This window comes from Salvelinus sp. IW2-2015, linkage group LG19, assembly GCF_002910315.2.
Source record: "Salvelinus sp. IW2-2015 linkage group LG19, ASM291031v2, whole genome shotgun sequence".
Taxonomy (NCBI): domain Eukaryota; kingdom Metazoa; phylum Chordata; class Actinopteri; order Salmoniformes; family Salmonidae; genus Salvelinus; species Salvelinus sp. IW2-2015.
Genome location: NC_036859.1, coordinates 8,130,627 through 8,141,806, shown reverse-complemented (window position 1 = coordinate 8,141,806; position 11,180 = coordinate 8,130,627).

Sequence of the window (11,180 nt, the reverse complement as noted above, 5' to 3'; positions counted from 1 at the left end):
TCACCGAAAGGAGATAGTAGAGCAGTGAAACTCGCACTTCTCAGATTTCACAAACAACTGGTTCTCTAGGAGGCGCTTAAGGACGTGTTCTTGGGTACTCCGAGGGGACACCACACTCCGAGGGCCCTCACCTCCTCCCTGTAGGCCGTCTCGTCGTTGTTGGTAATCAAGCCTACCACTGTAGTGTCGTCTGCAAACTTGATGATTGAGTTGGAGGCGTGCATGGCCAAGCAGTCGTGGGTGAACAGGGAGTACAGGAGAGGGCTGAGAACGCACCCTTGTGGGGACCCAGTGTTGAGGATCAGCRGGGTGGAGATGTTGTTACCTACCCTCACCACCTGGGGGCGGCCCGTCAGGAAGTCCAGGACCCAGTTGCACAGGGCGGGATCGAGGCCCAGGGTCTCGAGCTTAATGACGAGTTTGGAGGGTACTATGGTGTTCARTGCTGAGATGTAGTCGATGAACAGCATTCTTGCATAGCTATTCCTCTTGTCCAGATGGGTTAGGGCAGTGTGCAGTGTGATGGCGATTACGTCGTCTGTGGACCTATTGGGGCGGTAAGCAAATTGGAGTGGGTCTAGGGTGTCAGGTAGGGTGGAGGTGATATGGGGACGTACATTATCATGCTGAAGCGTGAGGTGATGGCAGCAGGTGAATGGCACGACAATGGGCCTCAGGATCTCGTAACGGTATCGCTGTGCATTCAAATTGATAAAGAGAGATCCTTGATGAAACGATAAAATGCAATTAATCGATAAAATGCAATTGTGTTCATTGTCCGTAGTTCATGCCTGCCCATACCAATAACCCCACCGCCACCATTGGGCACTCTGTTCACAAYGTTGACATCAGCAAAATGCTCGCCCACGCAACGCCATACCTGTGGTCTGCGGTTGTGAGGCCGGTTGGTCATATTRCCAAATTCTCTAAAAACAATGTTGGAGGTGGCTTATGGTAGAGAAATTAACATTCAACAGCTCTGGTGGACATTCCTGCAGACAGCATGCCATTTGCATGCTCCCTCAAAACCTGAGACATCTTTTGCATTGTGTTATGTGACAAAACTGCACATTTTATAGTGGCCTTTTATTGTCCGCAGCACAAGGTGCACCTGTGTAATTATGATGCTGTTTAATCTTGATATGRCCACACCTGTCARGTGGATGGATTATCTTGGCAAAGGAGAAATTATTACTAACAGGGATGTAAACAAATTTGTGCAGAAAATTTGAGAGAAATACGTWTTTTGTGCKTATGGAAATTCTCTGGGGTCTTTTAATTCAGCTCATGAAATATGGGAGCAACACTTTACATGTTGCGTTTATATATTTTTTCAGTGTAGTATCAATCCACAATTGATTTGTGGAAATATTCTCCCCTCCAGCTGAATTGGAGATAATGACAACGCAAATTGTCAATAACCGACAGAACTTGAGCCAACCACACGCSGTATTAAGACATGGAACATGTTGATTGGCCAGTGAGTGCCCAAGCCCTCGTTACGCCTACAACTTATTTATTCATCAAAACCCAGCCCTTCCGCACCACCGCCAGCTATTGTGCCCCTAATTCCCGCTGTTAAAATAGCAACAACATTTCAGACACACCCCTAGACCCATAGCACTACCACCAGCTCTAAGATTTACCWTTGGTTAGGTTTGTTAAAATAGAGCCCTCTATGTATATCACTGAGAGTGACTGAGGACACACCAGGATGAAAGAGTAGCATAAATGAATAAATGCTAATGCTAACAACATTCATTTAGCACTATAGGTGTGTAATATAAACATTCACGACAACATCTATCTGCATTTTACAACCCACTATATCCCCGTGGTGTATGGACAATGGAGTGGCAGTGGCATCACTCTGAGTTGAAAAGGCTGGAAACAGCCCTAGCCTGTTGATGCCAGTATGGGCTGGCTGTTGCCAAGTTGAGGACATAGAACTGTGGTGTGAATGCCTGAAGGCATGGCACGGCATGATGGGACAGGCTGGGGACAGATGTGTGTGTCGGTCATTACTGTAATCGTTCCATTTACTCTGTTCACTCAGTGAGGGACGGCTGGTCAGCACCATCTGGACACACACACACACAAATATGCACAGCAGACACAAACACACACACACACACACAGGCATGCAAAAAAAAGTTACACACACACACACCATTTCCAAACCAGCTCTCTGCGGATAGGGGTGTCCAACTGGCTAGCCTCACCATGGCAACTTAGCCAGCAACAGGAGGAAAGCCTGCTTGGTGCGTGTGTATGCCTGGGTGTGTGACCATCATTCTCCCTGTCTCCCTCCCTCAGTTCCTCCCGTAGTCCCGCTCTCTCTGTCTCTCTCCCGTCACCATTTCTCTCTCTCTCTTTCCATCCTTCTCTGAGTACCTCTTTCTCCCTAGAGTATATCCCCAACGTAGGTTTTCCCTGGAGTGCCAAGGAGCGCTGATAAAAAATGGCCCTGGAGTGGACAGAGTGAATGGAAGTTCAAGGGAGCCATAGACCAAGTGTGTGAGAGATAGAGATCATAGAGACAGAGAAGGTGAAGGAGAGAGATAGAGAGAAAATCCCAAAATTAATCTGCATATACATTTCTCCTAACTCTAATGGAGGAGAGGAGTGGTGGAGTGAAGAGGAGAGGAAGAATGTTAGAGAGGCCAGGGGCTCAGGGCTGAAGAGGAGCAGTCCACACGCGAGGCRCCACGTAGCCATGGCAACTGCGAAGAGAGAGCGTGGAGAGGGGTAGAGAGAAGAGGAGAGAAGAGGAGAGAGGAGAGAAAGGTGGCAGGCTAAGACTAACATCCGCTACTCTGCTCTGCTACTTACAGAGAGCAGCTAACCCACACATTGTTGGTTTGGGTCTCGGAGTCAACATCAGCCTTGCTGGCCCGGTTTAGAAGGGCTATTGTGATGCTGYAGTGTGTGTGTGTAGTGGTGGTACCTTAAGCAGCCAGGTCACCCGTGACACAAGTCAGTATTCAACGTCCATCCACGTCTGAAGACGTCGGGAGATGACGTGGAAACCGGCCACTAGTGACAACGGTGGGCGTTGTCACATTAGGTGGTTTGGGTTTTGCTGGGGCATTGTGGACATGGATGGCGGATGTGCATCTGCCCCTGATTCCAAAGGTTTGAAGTTGAAATCCAGCGATAGAAAGTTATTTGTTTCAAGCCTATCCGAAACCTTATCCCTAACCTTAGAAATGTGGAGTTAATGCCTTAACGTAACCTTAAACACTTCAACATTAGACGTTTGCAACAACTTCTACATTTTACATTTGAGAAACATGGATGGGCACCTTATTCTGACGTGAAACTGTGAGAGTTAGTTGTCCCTAAGATAATGACGATGACGAAGATGACGAAGATGACGATGATGACCAAGGACGACTACGATGATCTTGATTTTAGGCGGCAGGTAGCCTAGCGGTTAGAGCGTTGTTGCTGGTTCGAATATCTGAGCAGACGAGGTAAAAAAATCTATCGATGTCCACTTGAGCAATGCGCTTAACACTAATTTGCTCCAGGGGTGCAGAACTACTATGGCTGACACTGTAAAACAACAGATTTCACTGCACCTGTCTGGTGTATGTGACAATAGAAACATATTTTTTGATGAATCACGAGGCACTTGTTGAGTGCTAGCAGATCCTCTATTGACACCACTGGTGATAACTGTTGAGAGAAGCAAAATGTGAGAGGAAAACGTTGGTTAACGTTATTAATTATAGCCACAGCATATCTAGTCCTTCATTCCTGTCCTCTTTTGTTTCCCTCTGCTCCCTCTCTCTCCATCTCTCTGGACCCTGTCTCATCTGTATGCTGAGAGATAGCTAGCTATCTTTTTTCTCCCCCCTTCACCGTCCTCCCTCTATCCCCATCTCCAACTCCTCTCTCTCTCTCTCTCTCTCTCCCTCTCTCTCTCTTTCTCTCTCTCTAAAGTAGTCCCAGTGGAGACGCTGTGACATTGGGTGTGAGGTCAGAGGGATGGGCAGCAGTGGTCTGTCTCTCAGCACTGTGAAATGGCTTTAGCTACAGTACAGCTCAGGGGACAGAGACTGGGCTACAATGCAGGCAGACAGAGAGACGCAGAGAATTTAAATTTAACACACAAAAATATTTTTGGTTAGTACATTGAATATGATGATGTTGTCATTGGTAAAACACAGAGCAGAGAGAAAGGCACAGTTCTGATGTCATGAAAAGTATCAATTAATATATGTTTTATTGATTTATAAAATATGGCCGATAGTGTTTGTCTTTACCTGAACTTCTGTGAGTTGAGAGACTATAAACGGATCCAATAGAAGCTTGAACTATAAGGCCACATGTCCATTCAATGGTGCACCCAGTAAATGTTGTCCTTAACCGCAATTTCACATTTTATCCAGAAATATATGGACATGAATCCTGATAAACACTGTGTTTCTGTGGAGACCCAGAGGTTCAAAACGTTGCATTGCTTTAGTACTAATGAGCTACATTTATCAAATAAATTCTGACTCAAATGCCAATGATCACTGATATCACCATCCTCCCCAGTCTTCCCATCTCATATGTCATTATTATATCTATGCATTACAGTTAGAGGCAACATGTTTTTTTTTTAAAGGTTAATCAGAATCGTGGTATTTTAAGTAACACAGTTATACATATGTCCCGTTTTTAGATGTTTTTACATAAATGCTGTATCATGTCTAATAGGATGTCATGGTTCGGGTCATTTTGGATTAGAGTTGATGTCACTTCTAACAAAAGTTATCCCACACTGCCCTCAAGTGGTGAGAAAGYGGATCTGTTAGTAGGTGTCACTGTCAGGACAAGGGCTCCCATGAAGGCTCCTGTTTCACCTGGCTGTGRCAGGTGAGATATGTCGCCGTCTGTTGCTATGGTGTAGGTGACAGTCTCTCTAGGTGTGGTATAAGCTTACCTCCTCACCTGTCCTCAGAGCTGGGATAGACAGGCTCCGATCGGCTGACTACCGCATTCATTAGATAKATAGATATTCAGCTTTGTGCATGTCTATAGCAGCTTTTCCCAAACAGTGGAACTGGGTCCTGGCTGGAAGATTTGGTTTTGTTAACTTTAGCAKYCAGCTTCAAGGTGAGTTGATGGTGRCGCATGTTTTCTTCCCGTCAATGGGTTAGGTCCCACTCTATTTTCTCCATCCCTCTCTCCGGCTCCTGTCTCCGTCCATTTCCTTTACATACCCACTCTATCTTTCTCCCTCTATTCTCCATGTCAGAATGCAAACCTCTGCTATTTCTCCTCTAAAACCAAATGTCCCCTCGCTCCCTTCTTCCAGCGCCATGGCCGAGGGCGGCAGCAGCAGCACTAGTGGAGGGGTGCGTGTTCCCCAGGACACCAAGACAGGGGCTGCGTTGGCAGATGAGAGGGTGGACTTTCTCCGGGAGCAGGTAGGACTATCCCACTGGGCACACACTGGTTGAATCAACGTTGTTGCCACGTCATTTCAATTAAATTATTAGGAGCAACGTGGAATAGACGTTGGATTGMATTGACTGGGATATTAGCATCACAAACACAAAAAACATTGAACTCTACATACTMAAATTATAGCAGGAATGATCTTGTAACATTTATTCAACGATGTCTGTCAGGAAAAGRCACGCGGGGGATTACATGTCGCGTTCAAAACCAAGGGGAACTTGGAACTCGGATATCTCAGACATCCGACTTCAGTGCGTTCAAGACAACTGGGAACTCAGAGAAAGAAAAAAAACATTTTAAACGGTCATCCAACTCGTAAACTCTAGAATGTTCGTATGCATGGAAGAAGTGTGATTTATCAAACAATCCTACAAAGTAAGAAACAACAACTTTTCCTCGACTGAAATAGAGGTGCTGGTGTCAGAGGTTGAGTACAACCAAAAGGTTTGATTTGGCTCGCTCAGTTGCGGCTTGAGCAGAAGACAAAAAAAACATAGCTAGAAAGAGAGGACCGTTAGGACAATTCAAGTTGCTTTAGCAATGTCAAAATGTACTTAAAACGAGTAGGCAACACTACTCCATCCTCAACAGCTCCCTCCTGTAAGCGAAGGCCATCATTGCTGTTCTGCAGAAGGAACGAGCCGTACGTTCAACCTGGCCACCTTACCACCACATTCAGCAGCGTCTTTTGCGCATCACATAATCTTATCACCTGCACATTAAGTGGGTGGAAGCATTTTCTGTTCACATTGTTGAACTCGTTTTGGGATTGTGCTTTTATGGCCATGTGGGTGCTGTCTATTGCTCCGTTAGTTTAGGGAACCCACTGATCTAAAAAAAAACATCCTTTCAATTTAACGTTTTATTGTCATGTGCACAAGTAGGCCTACAGTGAAAAATGCTTTTTTTTGCTAGCTCCAAACCCAACAATACAGTGATCAATATCAATGTAGCAAAATAACTAACATAAGGTAGAACAAAAACACAAGAAATATAAGTAAGAAGAACATGAGAAAGTAAGAAGCTACTGTATATACAGGGTCAGTTCCAATACCATATTTACAATGTGCAGGGACACTGGAGTGATAGAGGTAGATATGTATAGGGGTAAGGTGACAAGGCATCAAGATATACAGTTGAAGATGGAAGTTTACATACACCTTAGCCAAATACATTTCAAATCAGTTTTTCACAATTCCTGACATTTAATCCTAGTAAAAATTCCCTGTTTTAGGTCAGTTAGGATCACCACTTTATTTTAAGAATGTGAAATGTCAGAATAATAGTAGAGAATTTATTTAAGCTTTTATTTCTTACATGCATTCAATTAGTATTTGGTAGCATTGCTTTTAAATTGTTTAACTTGGGTCAAAGTTTCGGGTAGCCTTCCACAAGCTTCCCACAATAAGTTGGGTGAATTTTGGCCCATTCCTCCTGACAGAGCTGGTGTAACTGAGTCAGGTTTGTAGGCCTCCTTGCTCGCACACGCTTTTTCAGTTCTGCCCACAAATGTTCTATAGGATTGAGGTCAGGGCTTTGTGATGGCCAYTCCAATACCTTGACTTTGTTGTCCTTAAGCCATTTTGCCACAACTTTGGAAGTATGCTTGGGGTCATTGTCCATTTGGAAGACCCATTTGCGACCAAGCTTTAACTTCCTGACTGATGTCTTGAGATGTTGCTTCAAAATATCCACATAATTTTCCTTCCTCGTGAAGCCATCTATTTTGTGAAGTGCACCAGTTCCTCCTGCAGCAAAGCACCCCACAACATGATTTTTCCACCCCCATGCTTCACGGTTGGGATGGTGTTCTTCGGATTGCAAGCCCCCCCTTTTTCCTCCAAACATAACAATGGTCATTATGGCCAAACAGTTCTATTTTTGTTTCATCAGACCAGAGGAAATTTCTCCAAAAAGTACGATCTTTGTCCCCATGTGCAGTTGCAAACCGTAGTCTGGCTTTTTTATGCCATTTTGGAGCAATGGCTTCTTCCTTGTTGAGCGGCTTTTCAGGTTATGTTGATATAGGACTCGTTTTACTCTGGATATAGATACTTTGTACTTGTTTCCTCCAGCATCTTCACAAGGTCCTTTGCTGTTGTTCTAGGATTGATTTGCACTTTTCATCTCTAGGAGACAGAATGCGTCTCCTTCCTGAGCGGTATGACAGCTGCGTGGTCCCATGGTGTTTATACTTGCGTATTATTGTTTGTACAGATGAACATGGTACCTTCAGGSATTTGGAAATTGCTCCCAAGGATGAACCAGACCTGTGGAGGTCTACAATTGTTTTTATGAGGTCTTGGCTGATTTCTTTTGATTTTCCTATGATGTCAAGCAAAGAGGCACTGAGTTTGAAGGTAGGCCTTGAAATACAAACACAGGTGCACCTCCAATTGACTCAAATGATGTCAATTAGCCTATCAGAAGCTTCTAAAGCCATTACATAATTTTCTGGAATTTTCCAAGCTGTTTAAAAGCACAGTCAATTTAGTGTATGTAAACTTCTGACCCACTGGAATTGTGACACAGTGAATTATAAGTGAAATAATCTGTATGTAAACAATTGTTGTAAAAATGACTTGTGTCATGCCCAAAGTAGATGTCCTAACCGACTTGCCAAAACTATAGTTGGTTAACAAGAAATTTGTGGAGTGGTTGAATGACTCCAACCTAAGTGTATGTAAACTTCCGACTTCAACTGTATAATAAACAGAGTAGCAGCAGCGTAAAATTATGATTGTCAGTGTCTGTGCGTGTGCGTAGAGTCAGTATAGATGTGTGTGCATGTTATGTGTGTGTTGGAGTCCTGTGAGTGTGCATAGAGTGCAAAATAAAAATAAAATACAAGGGTCAACTCAGACCCTCAGATGCTGTTCAGGAGCCTGTTGGTGTCAGACTTGGTGCACAGGTTCCGCTTGCCGTGCGGAAGCAGAGAGAGCAGTCTATGGCTTGGGTAACTGGAGTCTTTAACAATTTTACGGGCCTTCCGTTGACACCGCCTGATATAGAGGTCCTGGATGGCAGGGTGCTCGGCCCAAGTGATGTACTGGGCTRTCCACACCACCCTCTGTAGCGCCATGTGATCGAGGGCGGTGCTGTTGCCATAGCAAGCAGTGMTGCRGCCAGTCAAGGTGCTCTCAATGGTGCAGCTGTAGAACCTTTTGAGGATTTGARGGCCTATGCCAAAACTTTTCAAATTCCTGAGGGGAAGAGGCGCTGTCTCGCCTTCTTCATGACTGTGTAAGTGGCCCCCCGTGATCACCGGTGATCAGGCCTACCACAGTCGTGTCGTCAGCAAACTTGATGATGTTGTTGGAATCGTACTAGGCCACAGAGTCGTGGGTGAACAGGGAGTACAGGAGGGGACTAAGCACACACCCCTGTGGTTCTCCCATGTTGAGGATCAGCGTGGCGGCGGTGATTTTAGGTTTTATGGTTATCTGTGGAGATCTGTTTTTCGGACAGAAAATGTTGCACGTCTCATTAGGCCTATAATTGCAGTAGACTTTAGTTCACTTCACTACACACATGTACGATATTATTTCACAGCATACAACAGCCTGAGCGGTGTCCTATGTAGGGCTAAAGCAGAGAGCAGATACAAAGGTGATCAGCAAATGACACATCTAATGCACCATGTTTCCAGGCGTTTTGTGTTCTCCGGGTGAAGACTGACAAGTGGAATCGTTTCATTGGGGCGGAGGAGAACCAGAGGATTCTACTGGATTTCCTGGACCATGTCTGGAGTGACCGACTACTGCTCTTCACTGGTCCYGGGGGAACACTACACGCTGGAGACGCACAGGTGAGCGACACACACACACACATTTTAACGCTGATATGTGAATGCTACCATATAGCCGTTACACCTTAGCTTGTGGAAAGCCCTTGCAGCCATTTTTCAACKAACCTTTTCTTGGCAATACATTGACATTTTAGTCATAAAGCAGATGCTCTTATCCAGAGCGACAATAATTTCTTCGTTCTTGATTCGGAAGAAACTTGTCTCTTATAAACTTCTGTGTCCAGTCACAGGTGGAAGTGGAGAACATTCCGAAAAATATTCAATCCACTTTTTGATCGAGTAAGAAATCTCGCTTGCATGTGTGTAGATCTTTCATCTATTTCTSCATGTGTCCGCGGCAGCGACTAGTTCCTGCAAAGATGTTGGGAAATGTAACATGTTGGCGAGGGAACTCCTCACTCGGTGGGAAAAGTGGATTTAATATCTTTCTGAATATGATCAAATTTTTTGGAGTACCACCTGCAACTAAACAGGTTTGTAAAAGACAAGTTTCTTCCGAATTGACAACGAAGAAAGTATCGCCAAGAAAAGGTTAGTTGAAAAATGGCTGCCGGGGCTTTCCACTAGCTAAGGCAGCGTTTCCCAAACTCAGTTCTGGGGATCCCAAGGGGTGCATGTTTTTCTTTTCTTGTCTAGCACTACACAGCTGATTCAAATAATCGAGCTTTGTCATGTCTTGACATGGGTTCGATACCCAGCAGGTTAGGCATCACACACAGTCTGTCTTTTTTCCTACTTGAATCGTATAAATGTTCTGATGAATGATAGGCTTATTGCAGTTGCTTTCCCACGAAGTCGTGGGAATGTATGTTTTTGGTTTCACATTGGTTGTGTGAACGAAGCCATACGTTTCCTGACTGGTAAAACTGAAGGTTTTTTAAACGTTCTGAGAACAAAAGTGAAAATGTTGCCTTTTTTTGGTAACGTTTATTTTTAGGTTACAGGGATGTTCTGAGAACGTTGTACTCTGGTTCCTTGAAAGTTTTCCTAGGAGGTTTTATTAACGGCAATTGTTATTTGGAGGTTTTTGAATAACTTCCTTAAAACTTTCAATAACACTGCTAGCTTATTTCAAAGTCAACAATCAATCATTAAGATCAGATGTGACCAATTAGTGGTGGCGCAGCCTACACACCTGAACACACTTAACAAGAAAGAGGACGTTTTGTTGATTCTGAGAACGGAATGTACATGTTTTTAAATAACATTTTTAGAACGTTCTCGGAAGGTTACAAAAGTTTTCTTGTGGCTTTAAGGGAAAGTTGTTTCTTAACATTCTTGGAACAATTGAGAACATTGCTTTAATTAAATAGAACAATGAGGAAACCTGTTGGAAACCTTATGCTGAAGTAATAAAATTCCTACAGAAAAATGTTTTTAATGTTCTCTGAACTACAGTATGTGTCAAACCAGTGGAGAATGTTCCTAGACCATTACCAAAATGTCAATGGAAAGTAACCGTTTCAACTTTTAGAAGACATTCTGTTAAGGTAATGAAATAAAAAATAAAATAATGTTCTTTTTTTTGCCAAGATCCTTAAATATGCTCAGAATGTTCCAATGCCAAGCAACTGTCCTGCACCATTCCCAGAAAGTTGTGGGAAGGTTGTATGCAAAAAACCATAGGACAACCACACTGTCACCAAGCTCAAAAAAACAACAACATATGGTTCTCAGAACGTTGTGTCATAGCTGGGAAGTACCTTGTTGAAATACGGTTTGACTTATTTCTAGAGCTTTCAATACAAAATAGAAAGCATTTCCACTATGTTTACATCTTTAAAGACGTCAGCCCCTTGGAAGACCAAGCTGATGTGCGTGCTGAAGAAGGGGGTCCTGAGGATCACCATGCAGGGCTTTAGGACTCAGCTGTGGCTGGGGGAGGTCTCCGGACACCCCATGGAGCACATGCCGC